The sequence below is a fragment of the Grammomys surdaster genome, unplaced genomic scaffold (genome assembly GCF_004785775.1).
Source record: "Grammomys surdaster isolate TR1022 unplaced genomic scaffold, NIH_TR_1.0 199, whole genome shotgun sequence".
Lineage (NCBI taxonomy): Eukaryota > Metazoa > Chordata > Mammalia > Rodentia > Muridae > Grammomys > Grammomys surdaster.
The window spans coordinates 394,853-414,802 of NW_021604644.1; the positions used below are offsets into that span (position 1 = coordinate 394,853).

Consider the following 19,950-nt stretch of genomic DNA (forward strand, 5'->3'; position numbering starts at 1 on the left):
ATGTATGATGTATGTATGCATGTATGTATGCATGTATGTATGTATGTATGTATGCATGTATGTATGCATGTATGTATGTATGCATGTATGTATGTGTGTATGTGTGTGTGTTTATGTGTATATATATGTGTGTATGTATGTATGCATGTGTGTATGTATGTGTGTGTATGTATATATGTATGCATGTATGTGTGTATATATGTGTGTATGTATGTGTGTATGTATGTATGTATGTATGTATGTATGTGTGTATGTGTGTGTGTATGTATATATGTATGTACTACTTGGAGCCTGCTTGCTGGAACTTTGCCCTAACCATTCTGTGTATGGTTATGTATGTGTTATATTTGTGTGTATTAAGTTATTAGACCCTGCCTTTTGTTTTGTCCATTCTGGATGTGTGTGTGTGTGTGTGTGTGTGTGAATCTTCTGTTTTTTCTTCTCTTTCTCTCTGGCCCCAAGGAGTTAAAGGAGTTCATAGTTTTTCCGCAGGCCACAGAGTGCCAGCCCCAGCAAATTAAGCTTTGCTCCCTCAAAAATAAAAGGCTCCTGAGTAACTTCTCTAGTCACTGGCTATCTTTGGCAGCACCCCCTGTAGGTATATGGCTCCACCCCCATCAGCAGCTCTCAGCACTGACCCCCAACAGCTGCCTGACTCAGTTTACCCACCACATGGATCCCAAAGACAGTCACTGGCATACTCCAACCACAATTGTCTATTTTTAAAGCGATGTTTTCGGAAGAAACTTTTAAATACATCATATGGGCACAACTGAATACCTGAATTATTTGGATACATCAGTTTTACCCAGGATTACATAGTATTATCTGGCTTTTGCTAAGTAATTTTTTTTCTTTTTCTTTATTGGATATTTTATTTATTTACATTTCAAATGTTGTCCTCTTTCCCAGTTTCCCCTCCGGAAACTCCTATCCTACCCTCCCTTCACTTCTATGAAGGTGCTCCCCCACCCACCCGCCTCCTCACCCTCGCATTCCCCTACACTGGGGCACTGAGCCTTCAGAGGACCAAGGGCTTCTCCTCCCATTAATGCCCAACAAGGCTGTCCCATACGCAGCTGGAGCTTCACGTGTCTCTCCACGTGTCCTCTTTGGTTACTGGTTTAGTTCCTGGGAGCTTTGGGGGGGGGGGTCTGGTTGGTTGATACTATGAGGTTACAATGATCTTCAGCTCCTTCAGTCCTTTCTCTAACTCCTTCATTGGTGTCCCCATGTTCAGTCCAATGGTTGGCTGTGAGCATCCGCATCTGTATTTGTCAGGCTCTGACAGAGTCTCTCAGAAGACAGCTATATCAGGCTCCTGTCAGCAATGGTTAAAAATTAAAAATTATTAATATTTGTAAAATTAACTGTAGCCTTGAAAAGGAATTTATGTCTTTAATAGAATTTAAATATTATATATGTCATATGTACACATATATATGATCTATTGTTAGTTGCTACTTTTTTCCAGAATTGAGACTCACATGTTCAACAAAATATAATTGAAATTAAAACAATATTCACTCTAGTTCATCCTCTACAATTCTATTTTTATTTTCTTTACATTTATTTATTCCCTTTAAATTTTTAACTAACAATTGTTATTGAATGTGGCACAATGTGATATTGTGATATAAATATTCAATGTGGTATTAGTAAATCAAACTCATTATCAAATCAGTCATTTTTTATTATCTTTTATTTTTGAGATAATACAATTACATTATTTACCCCTTCCCTTTCCTTCCTCCAAACTCTTCCATATATCCTTCCTTGCCATCTCCAAAATTCATAACCTCTTTTTTTTTAATTGTTGTTATTGCATATTTTTCTTAAACACATAAATACAACAGTGATGATTCAATATGGAAAGTGTAGCAGAAACCAGAAGCCTCAAAACAGACCAATGACTCATTGCAATGGACATTTGAAATTAGAACCTGGACGTTGTTCTCAGCCTCTCCCTGAGCTAGGCCAGCCATGGCGGCGGTGAAGACCCTAAATCCTAAGGTCGAGGTGGCCTGGGCGCAGGCAGCACTGGCCGTGAACAGCAGCGTGGCACGGGGCCTGCAGGATGTTCTGAGGACCAATTTGGGGCCTAAGGGCACCATGAAGATGCTTGTGTCTGGTGCTGGAGACATCAAACTTACTAAAGATGGCAATGTACTGCTTCACGAAATGCAAATTCAGCACCCAACAGCCTCTTTGATAGCGAAAGTGGCTACAGCCCAGGATGACATAACTGGCGATGGCACTACATCCAATGTCCTCATCATTGGGGAGCTGCTCAAACAGGCGGACCTCTACATTTTCGAAGGCCTTCATCCCAGAATAATAACTGAAGGTTTTGAAGCTGCCAAGGAAAAGGCACTCCAGTTTTTGGAACAAGTCAAAGTAAGCAAAGAGATAGATAGAGAAACACTCATCGATGTTGCCAGGACATCTCTGCGGACTAAAGTTCATGCGGAACTTGCAGATGTCTTGACAGAGGCTGTGGTGGACTCCATTTTGGCTATTAGGAAGGAAGATGAACCCATTGACCTCTTCATGGTGGAGACCATGGAGATGAAGCATAAATCGGAAACTGATACAAGCTTAATCAGAGGGCTTGTTTTGGATCACGGGGCACGGCATCCTGATATGAAGAAAAGAGTAGAAAATGCCTACATCCTCACATGCAACGTGTCCTTAGAGTATGAGAAAACAGAAGTGAATTCTGGTTTTTTTTTACAAGAGTGCAGAAGAGAAAGAAAAACTAGTAAAGGCTGAAAGAAAATTCATTGAGGATAGAGTTTAAAAAAATCATAGAACTGAAAAAGAAAGTCTGTGGTGATTCAGATAAAGGATTTGTCATTATTAAACAAAAGGGGATTGACCCCTTTTCTTTAGATGCCCTTGTGAAAGAAGGCATTGTAGCTCTGCGCAGAACCAAGAGGAGAAACATGGAAAGGCTGACACTTGCTTGGGATAGCTCTGAATTCTTTTGATGACCTGAGTCCTGACTGTTTGGGACATGCGGGGCTTGTCTATGAGTATACACTGGGTGAGGAGAAGTTCACCTTTATTGAGAAGTGTAACAATCCTCGTTCTGTCACTTTACTGGTTAAAGGACCAAATAAGCACACGCTGACTCAGATCAAGGATGCAATAAGAGATGGCTTGAGAGCTGTCAAAAATGCTATTGATGATGGCTGTGTTGTCCCGGGTGCAGGCGCAGTAGAAGTGGCTCTGGCAGAAGCGCTGATTAAATACAAGCCCAGTGTGAAGGGCAGGGCTCAGCTTGGAGTCCAGGCGTTTGCAGACGCCTTGCTCATCATTCCCAAGGTTCTTGCGCAGAACTCTGGTTTTGACCTTCAGGAAACATTAGTTAAAGTTCAAGCTGAACATTCAGAATCCGGTCAGCTTGTAGGTGTGGATCTGAGCACAGGTGAGCCGATGGTGGCCGCAGAAATGGGTGTGTGGGATAACTACTGTGTGAAGAAGCAGCTGCTTCACTCCTGTACTGTGATCGCCACCAACATTCTCCTGGTCGACGAGATCATGAGAGCTGGGATGTCCTCTCTGAAGGGCTGAAGATCGGCCTGTGGTGCTGCAGAATATTGGGGGATGGTTATTTTTATCCAAGCTTCAAGTAATTTGGAAAAGAATTTTCTCTACCCAACTGGAGAAAAGGAACAGGACATTTGGCACCTATTCAAATTATAATACTGTAAAATTTTATTTTACTTTTTTTTTTTTTTGCATTGAGTGTCTGTGAACACACTCAAGCAGGTCTTTTTAAACCCACTGAACAAGATGTTTTAGTTACAGTGATACAAAATTTGCATAAGATAAGTGTGTTGTCTACCTTGTTCCTTAAGTGTTCTTTGAAAATTTACAATGGTTTTCTCCTAAATAGGCATGGTGGTGCGTGCCTGTAAGCCTGCCAGTTTGGAAATAAAGTCAGGGAGTTCTATGACAGCTCAGGCTACAGGAGACCACAAAAAGAAAAGAAAAGAAAGAAAGAAAAGAAAGAAATTAGAACCTGTGGACAAAGGGTAGACTGTAAACACATAACAGCTTCCACAGTGAGGGGTTTTTTTAAGTAATTTGTTTGTTTGCTTGTTTGTTTGTTTGTTTGTTTGCAAAGGTGGAGGGCAGATATGGAGGGACAGGGAGATGGGTAGGATGGGAATGCAAGATGTGAAATTCACAAAGAATCGATAAAAGGGTTTAAAGAACTAAAATAAAAGTCAAATTCACCTTTAATGACAAATAATAATGCTGTATGTGTTTGTGATACGGTGTGGCAATTTGATTCATGTATATGATACACTTTGGATCACATCAGTGTGCCTAATATTTTCATCCCCTTAAATAGTTGTCACGTATGTGTTCATAGCCTATCAGCACCTGATATTTAGGATTTTACGAGATATAGAGTGAGCCTGTAATCTACAACTCTACTATGATGTAGAACACTAGGAATGACTTGTCCTACCTGATTGGATTTTGGTGTCAGTTCTCCACCTCCCTCTCCCCTCCTCCCATCCCTTCCTTGCCTCTGGGAATCACTATTTTACTTCTTTTTATTATGGGCTCAATTAATACTCAACTGCTTCTCTCTAATATAAATTTAAACAGACAGTACTGTTGCTCTTCATAATACAAGTCTCTCGAACAACTCTATTCTCCAAAATTTCTAAATCCACCTTTAAAGAAGGGCTACCAAGGACATTGAGGAACGGGATAACTGTGACAGACTAGTCCCCCCAAAATGTCATTAACTCTTTGAACTCACAGAAAAGACTCTGGAACCTGTATGGGTAATTTTGAGTAGGCTTCCAAGTGTCTATTTACAAAATTATTTTACTATTCTTAAGTCTGCTACAGTTTCATGATGTTTTTTTCCGGTTTCCACTGTTTATTACTAATATAAAAAATAGTTAGAAAGAAAAAAATCCTTCCTAGTTCTCCAACAGCTCTCTCCTCTTGCACACACACCTCCTGACCACTTCCTTAGGACCTGTTCACAACCCAACGTGTTCACTGCCGTTTTCACAGAAAACACCCAGTGCCAGGGAAGTAGGAGAGGGTCAGAGAGATGACAGTACTGTCCAGATTCCATCCAGAGACAGCTGGAGATTCACAAGTCAAATCAAAGGGCCGGTGGCCTCACAATGACACAGCCTAATTAAAACGTGCCAGGCAGGAGCCGTGTGGGGAGGCCCACCTGAGGCTTTCCAAGATATCACTGGCCTGTCAGACCCAGAATGCCCAACACCAGGAGAGGGCACGACTGGGAGGCAGTCTGAAGAAGTCTCATGACCTCCTGCGTTGGGAGGTAGGTGAACTCTAGAGGCCACCGAGAGCCTCACTTGATTTGGCAGAAAAACTTACTCTAGTGCTCTAGTGTTGGGAAGTCACAAAAAAAAAAAAAATGCCACGGACACCGAGGAAGGCTACAAAGGATGTACAGTTTCACAAAGCACAGTGACCACAGGCCTTAGAGGTGGGGCTCATGCTACGGACAGAAACTAGGATGTCCAAAAGCAGGTGGAGGCTGTTCAGGGAGCAAGTCTGTACCAGTCACTCAAACTCGACCTCAAGGCCAGACAACCTGGTGCACTTCCTGGCAGCTGCAAACACTGGGGTTTTACGTGAAAGGACTTAAAACAAGCAGCTAGAGGAGCAGAGAGACTGCTCCAGGGTTCTTGGGAACTTAGGGCAATACTGAGGGGCAGGTGGACAGATGCACAAGAACCAGCACCAAAGGTTTCCTGTTGAGCAGTCACTTGGCAGAGGGGACGATCCAGGAGGCAGTGGAAGGTAGCAAGATGGGGTCCCGAAGGTCTCTACAGCCTGGATCAGAAGACAGTGTGCACTGTGTACCAGTGACAGTCACAGCTCTGGACCCCAAATGGGAGAGATGATGAAAGGGGCGGACTTGTCACTGCCTGAAGGTGACAGAAGAGCCTTCACATAGCTATAATGGAGCCACAGAGAATGCATGGCCACTAGGTCAGAGGGCTCCTTCCAGCCTGGGTGGGAAGGCACAGTCTCACAGAGGAGGTCCGTTGACGCCTGGATGGTAGAAAGCACAATGGTCTTCATACCGACAGTGGCCCTTCTTAGAAAAGTGTCAGCAGACAGGGCGGTCAGACTTGTCTTCCATCATCTGGGGGCTGTCCTTAGGTTGGTAGGTATTCTTGACAAGAGACCAGCTTTTGAGCCTTCTTGGATTTCTTGGCTCTCTGTAAAAGCTTTCCCTAGAGGGACCCCCATGGCCCAGCCCAGGAAAAGGAGGTTCAGTATTGATACCCCTCCCCGAATGTGGCCTCTACCCCGGGGTGGAGGTGGGAGACTCAGCAGTGGTGGAATCATTGGTCCCCTTGATCCTGGAGGACCCCTGTGGAAAGCTGACTTGGGATCACCAGGCTTTCCATTAGACATGGGGGGAGGGCCCAGAAGGCTGGGTGGTCCCATGGGGCGCTCATCCTCCTCGTCTCCAGGCTCGTCCCGCTCGGACATTGAGAGATGCTGCGGCGGCTGCTGCTGGTCCTGCGTCTTTCGTTTCGGCATAGTGGCTGCGGCAATGGCTGCAGCAGGATTTTGGAGGCCCTCATGATGTTTTAGAAGCTGATTGTCAATTTCAGCAGACAAAAGTTTCAAGGAAACTGTCCTGGATCACGAGAAATTTGAGGATTATTGGTGTTTTATAGTAGTAAGTCAGTCTTCCGGCCCATGAGAACCAGATCTTGTTCAATTTGTTTAAGGTGACTTTCATTTCTATAACTATTTTTTTTAATTTTTAGATATCATATATGTATACTTCAGTGTATTATTATTTTATATTTTGTGAAGACACTGATGAGTTTTTATCAAGACTCTATTATTGAATCTTTCTAACTACTATCTGTGCATCTGAGATAATCACTGTATTATCTTTCTTGTTTAATCTGTTTGCATTAGATTCAAAAGTTAAATCACCTTTATATCCCAGTTTTTTTGTGTGTATGTATATATGTGCGTGTGTGCATTTGTGAATATACACATATTTATACACTTATTTATTCTTAACTTTTTTAAAGCCACAATTATCATGTTTTGTTTCCTATTTTTTCTCAAATTAGAATTACAGAAGCTATGCATGCACCCTTGTCTATTTTTGGTATGAATCCAGATACTGAGAGGGGAGTGAGACATAAAAGTACTGAATGAACTCCCTGCTTTTTTCAAACTTAAAGTTTACAGGAAGGGAGAGACTAAACAATAAAAAGTAGAAAAAGAAAAACAGAAAAACCTGTGTGATAGAGAATCATATAACATAATTTTCAATACACATAATTCAATCTCAAATCGGGTTAAACAATATGGTAATCACTATCTCATGAACTTTCAAGTTTAGCGGTGGGATGGGCTCAGGACACACATTATCATTTCAGTGAAATCCTCAAAAGCTGACCGCCTTCCCTCTCTACTCTGTGTTCTCTGGTGCCTACTTTTACCTAAGATAGAATTCCCCTGCAGTCAAAATTGGACTTCCCGTGAGCTCATTCTTATGGATTTCTTTGTTTAGTGGAGGTTTTTGAAAAATTAAACACATCACATGTCCTAACAGTGACATTTCTCTGAGTGATTTCAGTTCTGCTGCTAAGATGCACCTCACTTGGTTTGCAAGGCAGGTGTGAGGTATTATCCATTATCCGGCTGTTTGTTCTGATGCCCAGAGTCACTGGAAGGAGTTTTCGCTAAAGATATGGCCATTTTCCAGTTCACTGCTTTAGGAGTTGTGGGCAGAGACTAAAAAGGCAGCGTTGACTTTGCTTAATCCATAAACCAGGGCTGTGATTTCCACAGCCTAGCTCCCTGTGTTCTCAAGACTGTTGCCAAGCTCAGGGGTAACAATGAGGTCTTGATTCTGACACATCTTCAGAAGTGGCCTCAGGGACACCATCTGTCCTGGTGGGTTGATGCACTGTTTGTCTGAGAGTTGTTTCTGAAAGGCTAGTCTAGAATCTTTGTATTAAAATTCTTTCTTCAAAAAATACTCATTGTACTTACCTTCAAAGTAAAGCAGCTTGTATAAGAACCTAGATGTCCTCACTGTGTGTCACATAAGCTTACTGGCACCACTAGACAAGCCTTTGCCATCCAGAAATTCTTTTCAAAAGGGGAACACAAATTTTCAAAGGCTCCAATGAAGGTGTTTTGAGGGAAAAGTCAGCTCTGGGCCTGAACTATGCCTACAAAGTTCTGATAGATCTTGAACAGTGCCCATTATGTAAGAACTGTAATGTGTCTCCTGCCTCAGAGCCTTCCTGGGGGGCCTCATTTCAGTGTTTAAAAACTAAAATTAGCAAAACAGAAGAGGAGTAAGCATGAGGGACAGAGAGAGCTAAACCCCACAGCTTCTCTTCTCTTCTCCACTTGCAAGTTGGCTGCTATAAAGAGGCCGACTTGGGTAGGGAGAGAAGGCTCTACTTTGAACCAAAATTAAATTCATCACTCTTACAACAGACATAATTATTGAACTGTGCTGCTTGGCTTAAATTGACCTTTGGATCTTCTATTATGTAAGAATAAGTATTAATCTTATTAGCCCTTCTAGAATCCAAGTGAGATAGCAGGAAAAAAAAAACCCATGTGGTAAACTTGGAGAAAAAGTTAGGCTGGAAAATAAAACCTTGCTTCATGCCATGTACTGTGCTGGCTCATTTTCAAGGCAATGGCCTTGAACTGCCTAGTAGTTATCCTATTACAAAGAACAAATCATAATGTTCTTGCTCAGTCTATCATCTTTCCCCACATCTTTTTCTTACATTCTTTTGCTTTCTATAAGACAAACTTGTGAAATTCTCTAGCCTTCAAACAATTGCTTTTTCAAGGGCTGCTCGGTTACTAGGTGATCAGTGTCTTCCCTTAGAATTTTTTCCTCATTTTGACAAAACACCAATGCATGCCAGTTCTGTGTCTCTTGAGTGAGAGGCTTCAGCTTGTCACTGCACTCAGAGAATGGATACTGTGATGAAATGATAATATATTCTGTTATCAAGGTCAATTGTTACCTTCAATTGTCAAAGTGCAATCAATAATCTCTTCTCATAAAATTATTGTGTGTTACGTTGATTAATATTTGAGAAGAGACTTCACAGAGACCAAGACACATAGAGGCCTCGTGGTTGACTCTGAATCAGATTTGAATGTTACTCCATGCAGCTCTGTCTCTAAATCCCAGACTATAAATGCCAAAGGGCTCAAGGTGCAAAGCATAAACTATCATCTAACCATCAAGCATCAAAACTCACTTGGATTAACTGAACATTATCTGACAAGGAGAAAAGTGGATGCCAGAAAGAAGATGAATGCTTGAAGAAAATTAAGCCAGATTGGTAATCAACAGTACAGCTAATCATTTTCCATGAAAGAAATTTATTCTTTACTGAAAATGAATAAGTTGCTCTTAATGATAAGATGTATCATTGTATTAATATAACGTCAGTGAAATCCCATTAACTTTCTTTGCCTCACTTCCTCTATCTTTAAAATGGTGGTTATGGTTCTACTTGATGACTTTTATGACTGCCAAATTAAAAGTTATGTTCCCTGTGGGGAAGATGGACTTGTGGATTTTAATAACATCTTTCTCTCCATGCAACATTGCTAGCTATAGGAAGTCCCTAGGACCTGTACATGGGTATAAATGCATGCTGGTGTGATGGAGATTATATTGATGAGTTTGTAAAGTAGCATTAATAATGTCCCTTGTCTGCCATATTGCCCAAAAATGTTTTCCCTCTATAGTTTCCAAAAGGAAATCATTCCTATAACTTTGTGAGCAACCTTCAAAACTAATTTTAATGGGATCAAAGAGGATTGCAGCAGTAATAATGGACATACAGGGAGTGATTTAGAAAATCAAGTCTGAGGTTTCATGGTTGTAGAGATAAAAATAAATCCCAGATGTGGCCAGATCATGTGTACAGAGATCATGACTGTAGAAAGCAGAGTTGTCTAAAACTCCCAAGAAAGTTGTTTTCCTCGACACCTGCTTTCAAAGCAAAAATTACAACTAATAAAACTGACCTTCAGTCTGGTAAGCAAGTCTACACTTGAAGGGAGCAGATTTTCCAAACTCTGCTTTTGTCTGGGGCTTCCTTCATATGCTACCCAATGTAGTTATCATTCTGTCCAGAAACAAAGACACTCTCCTAAAGTCACATATTGCATTATACTAGAAGTTGGATGTTCAGGGCCAAGAAGATATGTCTAAAATCCTCAGGTGGCTTACAGACAGAACCCTCTCAGAAATGCTGGCATGCTGGAGAAGGTTGCTAGGAGTGACACATTCAGAGATAATCAGTGGGCTTTCTGGAAAAGCAATGAGGAGAGCATTGTGAGCAATGACTTGCAACTAAGAGCCAGGAATAGAAACACCTTCTGGGAAGCTACCGTAAACAGTGCCCTACCCAGATCTCACAAATCTTTTTTACTCTCTCTGTGGACCTCTTTCCAAGATTTGAAACATACTGTTTCCAATATTCTTTTGTGTGAAACTGATTTTGAAGGTTTTTGGAGCCCTGTTGGAGGGCCTATCGACCTTCTTTATTAAAGCTTACAGAAAGCCAGAAGTGGGGAGGACTAGACTTCTCCAGATTAAAAGTGTGACTTTAAAGGTAACCCAGCCCCTTTCCTCTAGAGCAAGACAACATTGAAAGCTAAACTACACACCATGTTTTCCTGTAAGATCAGCTGCTGCTCCATTCTTCAGGGCTTCCAGGCATTGCTCACCTGCCTGCGATTTTCCATTTGTGCCATTACCTTTAAGTGTTCATTTGCACAAAAACTCTCAAGATAGTTGAATGAGAAAGACCCTCATAGACTCATGGTTGGAATGCTTGGTCTCCAGTTAGTAGAACTCTTCAGAAAAAATTAGGGCTGTAGTCTAGTTGAGGTGTAGCCTAGTTGAGATGTAGCCTAGTTGAGGTGTAGCCTAGTTGGAGGAGGTGTGTCAAAAGATGTGGACTTTGAATTTCAAAAGCCCATAGCAGACCCAGTCTGTCTGTTCATCTATCTATTTGTCTATCTATCTTATCTATCTATCTATCTATCTATCTATCTATCTATGATCTGTGGATTAGTATGTAAAGTCCTCAGCTACTGCTCCAACACCATGCCTGCTTGTATGTTATCACACTTCCTCCCCATCATGATGATAATAGACTAACCCTCTGAAACTAAACAAGCTTTCTACTACAAGGTGCCTTCATCATGATGTCTCTCTTAATAGTAATATAAAAATTACCAAGATATCATTCTTTCAAGATCTTTAGTTGTTTGGGTGCTTTTGAGGGGGGATGTGCTTGCTGTGTAGTGTATACTGGCTTCCAACTCTCTATGTGGCTGTGGTTGAACTTGAAGACCTGTTCCTCCTGCCTCTACCTCCCACGTTCTGAAATAATGGGTATGTATTGCCATTACCAACATCAAGATCTTAGGCAGAAATAAACAGACTACGTCTAAACTCTAAGGAACTGCCATCGATACATAAGAAAGTTATCATGAAGAGAATATAAGGGCATGCTCATGTTCACATGCCATTATTGATAATAGCTAAAGTGTAAAGCAATTTGTATCTATTCGAAAATTGACAGATAAGAAAAGCATGGTAGATATACATTATACAATATCATCATAGACAGATTTCATATAGAAAAAAATTTTAACATATAAGAAGGAAATATAAGGTTGAAATTTGAGCACGTTAAGTGAAATATACAAGTAACAGTAAGTCAATTATTATATTGATAGTTTGAAAGAAAATGGTCCTCATAGGTGCATATATTCTCAGAGTTGGATGCTAAGTAGTGAAACTGTTTAGGAAAGATTAGGAGGTGTTGCTTTGTTGGAAGAGGTGTGTCACTGAAATTTAGCTTGAGTTTTCAAAACTCCAGGACACCGTGGGTCTAAGAAATGGTTGAATTAATCTCAGACTCTAACGCATGTGTGAAAGATGAGAGTTTAATAGCTTTTATTGCAATAAATAGGTTTCCTAATGTGGTTGGAACGCTATGTCACAAGAACAACTAGAGACCAAAAGTGCCAGGGCAGAGTGGAGGTCAGACACTACAGGACAAAATGTAAAAACCGGCCTACTGTCATCTCTAGTACTACAAACTGAATGTTTGCGTATCTAAAATTTTTATGTGAAGATCTAATTCCCAGTGTGATAGCATGTGGAGGTAGGGATGGAGATGACTGAGCCAGTCATTACCCTTATAAAAAGAAGCCCAAGAGAATTCCATTGGCCAAATCACTCCATGAACAGCCACTATGAACAAGGAAAGACACACTCACCAGATTCCAAACCTGCTGACTTTCTGATCTTGTACTGATAGGCTAGACGTGATAGACACAGTTCTGTTGCTTATAAACCACCCAGTTCATTAGTTGTTTGATAGTTTGTTACAGCAACCTGAACAGACTGAGATAAATAGCCAGTGGGAATTTATGAGTCACCCAGAAATAGGCTCTCAGGGACTCACCATCGAGGAAACTCTGTGCAAGACAGCTATTACATCTTCTAGGCGAGAGGACTTGCATACAAATCACCCGCATGAAAAAAGCAAGACATGACACATATCCTATATAATATACACGCTAGATACTGTGAACACACAGTCTAGAAAGAAACTGCTTCCAGATGAAAAGCTTGCAGCCGCTGGGACCAAGTGAACAGAAGCATGGAAATGGTGTTTTGCAGAACGTAATCAACTGGAGATTTAGAGGAGCTGTGGTACACAGTATAAATGCCATGGTGTATTGGTTAAAGCATTTATCAACTCCAGCTCACTCTGAGACTTGCTCAAGTGTTACTCACACTTAAATGTCACACACAGATGCTCAGCGTTGAGAATATTTCCAAGATACACAGAGTGGGTTTTTTACACATATTCACAGGTACACACATTCCTGTTTAGAATTTTCAAGTCTCTGTCTGATTAGTCATGTTTAACATACTGAAGGAGAATTTTGGAAAAGCCAGATGATTCACTCTCATGTAATCTTTCCCTCTCATAAAAATGCCTAAAATCCGTGGATCTTAAAGATAAAGCCCCCAGTTCTATTTTGTTGTTTCTCCTTTACCATCAAGAAGTACGTGATAACGTACTATCCAACCCTCCAGAAACCCACAAGGGCAATAAAAATCTCCACTGCAAAAGATTAGGCTTTGATGGACTTCAAAACACCCGTATTGACCACTGTAGCCAGGTTTTCTATCGTGTATGAGCTCAGAATATAAATTCCCAAGCTCCATACTGACCATAATTCATGATTGTCGTTAACTTGTAATTAAAGTCAAACGAGTAAAAAAAACTCTTCAGCTTAATTCTTCCCCGTGGTTTGTTGGTTTCTGTGGTCCCGTTGAGTGGTACCAGATTCTATCCACAGTTCAGTCAAACCTCAAAGTCACCATCGGCTCTTGCTTCCTCTCTTTACCCACATCCAGTTAATCACTGTATCCTGGCATGCCTGCCTTATTTATATTTCTTGCTTAACTCCTATTCCCACCTTTCTCATATCTATTGCTTTAGTTCTGCCATGACCACTGCTCGATGAGACAACACTGGCAACTTCAAACTCCTCACTCACTCAGACCTGTTACTGGAGTTTTAGGACAAACTCTCTGGCTGTAGCAGGGCCAACAGACTGGGCTCAGCCATCTGTCCCAACATGCCAACTAAAGAGACTGATAACAGTTAAATGCAGAACAGGGAGACTTATTCAAAGGCCATGTTTGGAAAAAGGTTCAGTGACTTCACATCCTTGTTCAGAATGCTGTCATTAGCCTTAGGTTTGAATAGAGGTAGAATAGGGGCAGTGAGTAAGAGACACGCATAATTAAACAGTCCTAAACAAGGCATGGGTTGGTTAGTCACTTGACTTTGCTTCTGCAAAATACTCTGAATAAGTCATTACTTCATCATCACTTGAAGGGACCAATGTGATTCCTTTAAGATGATCACTTCTGTACCAGGGTACAGCCTCACCTTTACAAATAATTCCCCTCATTTGGGGAAAGGTCTGTCCTGCAAGGTTTTACTAATCTTAAAATCAAAGATGACTGAAGGTCTAGAACAATGACTTTCAGCTTTGAAAGGTGAAGAGACAGGTCTTGTAGACATACTTCCTTAATGATAAACATGCTTATGGATTGAGTCAAGATACCAACTGAAAGTTAAGGCAGGGCCAGGTGATGGACCAATCAACATTTTTAGCTAACGCTGTCTCTAAATGTCTATTTAGAGACCCACTTCAATAGGACTTCCACATCCCAAATGCCACAGGATGTTTTGAAAGAAAAAAATCACTAAAATTTTAAAAATCAGCAATGATTTGTATTTACACTAAATTGAATACATATTTTTTATTGTCTCCATTTCACGCCCATTCTTAGCCAAACCCTCAATTTCTCTTGATGCACATTACTCTCTTGTCTTCTCTAACATTGCTACTTCTGGGTGCTTTTATCCAATAAAGCCAGATCAAGAAAGAAATAGTACCAAGGGTATCTGCAGTGAACCTGGTCTGTGGGAAATTCTGAAAATATAGTTAGTAGTGTGCCCCAGAACAATAAACTGGGACGCTTCTATTCCCACTCAACTTGTTTCTGCTGCTGCTGCTTGCTGCTGGTGGTGTTGCTCTTTTTCTTGTTGAGGCTTCCTCAGCTGACCCCAAGGACTTCCGACTTCTCATCTGAGCAGGATAAGATGCCCACTCAAGAATCCAGGTGTGTTCTTTTAAAAGGGAAAGTTCACTTGTAACCCCAGGGTGCAAGCAAAGAAGAGATCAAAAGCACCTGGTCAGAGCACTAACAGAGTCTGACACAAACTATTTATTCAAACTTCTAAGTTTTTAGTTAACTACTTGAATAAATTGACCCAAATGGATCAGTGCTGTTTCTATGGTCACCAGTCTGGCAACCTTGCTCTTAAAATATCAGCAATGATTCTAATTTCCACTAAATTAAATGCATATTTTATTTTGTCCTCATTTACACCCATTCCTAGCCAAAGCGTTGTGCCTTCTTGATACACACCACTCTGTCTCTCTGATATTACTTTTTCTGAGTTCCTTTTTTTCCAATAATGCTAAGTGTTAGAGTTTTTCCCTAGCTGTTCTTGCTTCTGTATTTTCTTTCTTGATCTCATCTATCCCCACAGCTTTAAATACCCTACCACTAGCGTTCCCTCATTTTATATCTCTACCCTGGATTGCTCCTCCAAGCGTGAGCCTCGTCTATCCAACTGCTTACTTAGCATCTTCCCGTGAATATTTTTAAACCCATCTCAATTTCAAAGTACCCAAATTAGAACCTCTACCAATCTGCCCATCCTATACTTTGCATCCATATGGTCAACACAGTGCCTAGGACACCACCTGGCTGTTTTCTAAATTCTTATATACAGTCACACTGTATTACACGTGGACCATGCTTCCAAAACACAGTGGGGATCCCTCCACTTCTATCCACGCTCACTACTCAAACAGTAGACAAACATGTTAGGTAGAAAACTACAGACATGACCTTGCTTGCCTCTGTGCTTCAATTGCATAGTCCTAAAAGTCAATCTCCACATAAAAGGATGATCATTAAAATTAGGTTCTACCATTTCTTCCATTAAAGCATTTTATTGGCTTTTTATAATAGTTTAAGTCCTGTCTCCCGTCTGATAAAAACAACTGAGTGTCTTCCCTTGGCATTTAAAATTAAATCCTGTAATGGTGTGTGCATCCTGGTCTGTGCTCACCTTCCCCATCCCATTGTATAGTCAGTCTCTCTGCTCATTTTGCTTAAGCATGAGGGATTCTGACGTTTTCTTCTATATATTTCTCCTACACTGGGATTGGAAGACCTTAACCCTGGCTCTTCAAATACCTAGATCCTGCATATTTTCAGGTCTCAGCCTAAAATATCACCACAAGAAAAGGTCCTCCCTTTCCACTGCACTTACTGTTCTCCATTCTGTTGTTCATGAAAACTTTTCCACTGTAGATTTTATCTGAATCAGAACTGATTGTTTACTCAACTGTTTATCTGTTCCCTTCTCTGGACGTTGTGCTTCTTAAGGACAGTTTTTAGGTTTGGTGACTGTTGCAACCCTAGAACCAACACTACCAGATCCATGTCAGGTGCTGAATAAAGATTTCACAGAGTGAAAGGAAATGAGTGAAGGAAACATGGGGCTACTGAAGTCTGTTTCAATTTTATTCTCAACAAGTTGGTTAATTGAAGACATTTAAAATATAATGTTATATTGAAGACCTCACCAGATCTTTATTATGGTCAAGAAAGAAATCGGTAATTCTAGGGGGTGGGGTAAAACCAATGCTTTGGTAAAACCAATGCTTTGTTTTCCCATGTTAAATAGATCAGTTAAACAAGATTCATATATTTTAGGAGCTACTCAAAATAAGACTAGGGTAGTCTTCTCGAGCACCATGAAGAGTACTTCAGATACCAGAGCAGGTATTTTCCTTGTGGTTCTTTTTTTTTTCCAAACTGTTTATACTAGTTCTTCTCACCTCTCTTTCCAAGTGCCTGATAGTCAGGGAGATTAACCCTGGTCGACCATTTCTTCAATCTAGTCAGTAGTATCTGATTTTTAAAAAATCTTCCCTGGAGTTTAATTTTAGTATCTTAAAAGAAGATCCAATTTAGATGTTTGATTTGTGGCCCAGTTTTTATATCATTCAGTTATACAAACTGGATGGGTTAAATGTGTGAACACTTTAAGAGGATGCAGCTGGCACTCTTGTTTCTGGAAAATTCTTCTTTATGGTACATAGTTTATCATCTTTTGGATAGATAGTAACATTTTTACTAATAAAAATATAGTCACCTACACAGCCTTACCTCAAACTCAGCATCATGTTCTGTTATCTCTTTCTTTTTATTTACATGTAAATAACCCACTACTGGGCAGTGGTGGTGCACGCCTTTAATTCCAGCACTTGGGAGGCAGATTTCTGAGTTTGAGGCCAGCCTGGTCTACAGAGTGAGTTCCAGGACAGTCAAGCTACACAGAGAAACCCTGTCTCGAAAAAAACAAAAAACGAAAAACAAAAAACAAAACAAACAACAAAAACCAACCCGCTGGATCTCCTTTCAGATATTCTGTTATTACCCTGTGTCACGGAGATCTTGTGGTTTTGGATCTGTAAGACTGGCTCCTTCATGCACTCCAGCAATTCATCAATGGGATAGATGTTGGAGTGAGCCAATTCGAAGTCCTGTATCTGGGCCTGAGAGGTATCTGAGCTAGTCATCCCACAGGTTCTCCCTTTCTCATGCCTTCAGGACTGGCTTGCCAGAACCACCGCCACCACCACCACCACCACCACCACCACCACCACCACCACCAGCACCGATGCTGCAACTTGGGCCAGCTCTACTCTGCTGCACAGGCGAGGTGCAGGGCCCGCTCTCCGAACTGTTGCAGCTGGTGAAGGACAAGGCCAGTTTTCCCACTCTCATGACCCTCAAGGCCAGGTCTCCTACCTGTTATAGGAGGTGAGGGATGAGGGAAGGCAAGGGGGTGTCTCTCCCTCACCTGCACCACTGCCCAGCAGACACGAAGCAAAGCCTGCTCTCCTGGGCTCACACCTTTGGGACTGGCTCCCCTACAACCCAGACACCCAGAGTCACTTCTACTCTGCTGCCCAGGTGAGGTGCAAGGCCTGCTCTTCTGAGTGCCATTGCAGGTGAGAGGTAGGTCCAGCCCTTCTGCCTGCCATAGGTGACAAGGGGGTGGGGGGTAATTGGCATCTTTCCCTGGATCGTGTCATCTCATGGCAGACAAGTGGTGGGACTGGGTCTCCCATACCCACACCCTCTGCCTTACCTGTGCCCCTGCCACAGGGTCAGCTCTACTATGCTGCCCAGGCAAGGTATGGAGCCCGGTCTCCTGAAAGTACTGCAGCTAGTGAGAGACAAGGATATCTCTCCTGTTCTCATGACCACAGGTCCAGGTCTCCCACCTGCCACAGGTAGTGAAGAGTGAGGGGAAGGAAGGTACCTCTCCCTCATCCTTGCCATCTCTCTCCCAGCTCTCTCATGCTTGTTCATACAGGGTTGGCTCACCAATAACTCCCACAATGTTCTGGGCCTACACCTGATCTTCTGAGCACTGCAGCTGATTACGCATGTCTAGGACTAGCTCTCCCATGATGCCCTGGTAAGAGGTGGGACCAGTTCTGCACAGCCCTCAGACATTAACGTATCCCCAGTGGCAGCCAAGACCAGGGATATCCACCTGTTCTTTGGTAGTAACAGGCCCCCTACTGCTACAGGGCCACAGACCCATATGTGACCACTGGTGGTAGCACAGGCCAGGATTCTGCCATTGTCCCTGGTGGCATCCCTGGCCACTCACACCTTGAGTCTCCAGTTCTGCCTCTCTTCCTTGTGCCCACATCCTTCTGTTTCTCTTTCTCTTCCATTTCACCACCAGTTACTTGCCCCTCTTAGTGGTGCCTGTGATCTCTGAGTGCCTGACGTTATCTCGGGAGTGGTCTTAGGAGTGCTACATCCCACTCATGCATTATGGTACTGGGTAGAAGTCACTTCAGGCATGGTCCTCCCCCATCCCAGTTTGAGCAATCCCAAACTGGTGGTCATCTCAGACTAGCTCCTGGTCTTGACCTCCATGATGTTGGTCTAGTAGTTGTCTTGAGCTCTCGCCTCACCTAGGCCCTCCTGAGTGGCCCCATGTGAGGGTCTCTGTCTCAGGCTCATCCTGCCCGGTGCCCATGGTCCCAGGTGGGGTTCTTCTAGTCTCAGCTTCCTCTCCACCCTTGGAGCCTGTCTGGGCCTTCATAACATTGGAGTGATGATTGTCTCACGCTTGCTTTTTTCAGAGAATATTAGACTACTGATCATTCAGATCAAATCAGAACACTAAACACAGATGGCCTCTCCCTTCTCTGTAACCTACTGATGCAGATGTGACATAGCAGCCACATCTGCAATGCTTCTAGGGATGAGTTCTCTACTAATTTTGATGATACCATTATCACGTATAGTTCTCATTTATATTAAATGATTTAGTGCATATAACCTATGTCCAAACTAGAATCCTTAAGTAGTTTGTAGATTATTTGCTATAATTAGCCCAATGTAAATGTTAGGTAAATAATCATCATACTAGTTTGGTTAGGAGATAATGACAAGAAAAAAATGTGCACATGCTCAGTATAGGTGAATGCTTTACAAACTATTTTCCATATGTGTCTAATTAAATCTACAGATGTAGAGCCAGTGGCCACAAAAATCCAACTGTTCTTAGGTTTAAAAAGAAAAATAATCTGAGCAGAGTGTGCTAAACAGTCTCTCAGGACATTTATTTTGGCAATAGTTTTAAGAAGAATTAGCTGTTCAAAAGCTGGAGAGGTAGAAAGCCAGTTGGAAGGCTCTAGTAGTCGTCTGCACAAAACGACTTAAATAAGGACCATGACTCTGAGACTGGAAAGGAAACTAAAAATGGGTAGGACTCCATGAAAGCTGAAGTCATCGAGTAGCTGGATGGGTAGCAAGAAGGCAATAGGGTTGGAGAAACGTGATCAACAGCGAGTGTAACCCAATGTGAACAGATTTTATATTTCGATATGTGGGTTTTTTTTTTCTCAGACCGAATTCCCACTATTATGTATCTCAAACTCAAGCTAAATATCAGGACAAGGCCAAATTGCCTACCCTATCTTCTTGGCACACTGAAAGCAAGAATGACAGATTCAAGTTATAGGTTATACCACACAGTGATTTTAAAGTCTCTAACTTTAAAGCCACTCATCAACCCTCTAAGACCTTCCATCGCAGAATTTCCCCTGAGGACTGAGATAGGCTTATTTCATTTCCAGATGTCCTAATCTTCACTCCTGCTTTCTTTTCCTATAGGGAAAGCTATG

The 19,950-nt window shown here is 41.8% G+C and overlaps 3 pseudogenes; 1 reads left to right on the forward strand and 2 right to left on the reverse strand.

Moving 5' to 3' along the window:
• Window positions 1–1,983: 1,983 nt before the first annotated feature.
• On the forward strand, window positions 1,984–3,629 carry LOC114623597 (annotated as a pseudogene).
• A 2,414-nt stretch (window positions 3,630–6,043) lies between these two features.
• LOC114623618 lies at window positions 6,044–6,581 on the reverse strand (annotated as a pseudogene).
• A 12,324-nt stretch (window positions 6,582–18,905) lies between these two features.
• Window positions 18,906–19,030, reverse strand: LOC114623624 (annotated as a pseudogene).
• Window positions 19,031–19,950: the final 920 nt, after the last annotated feature.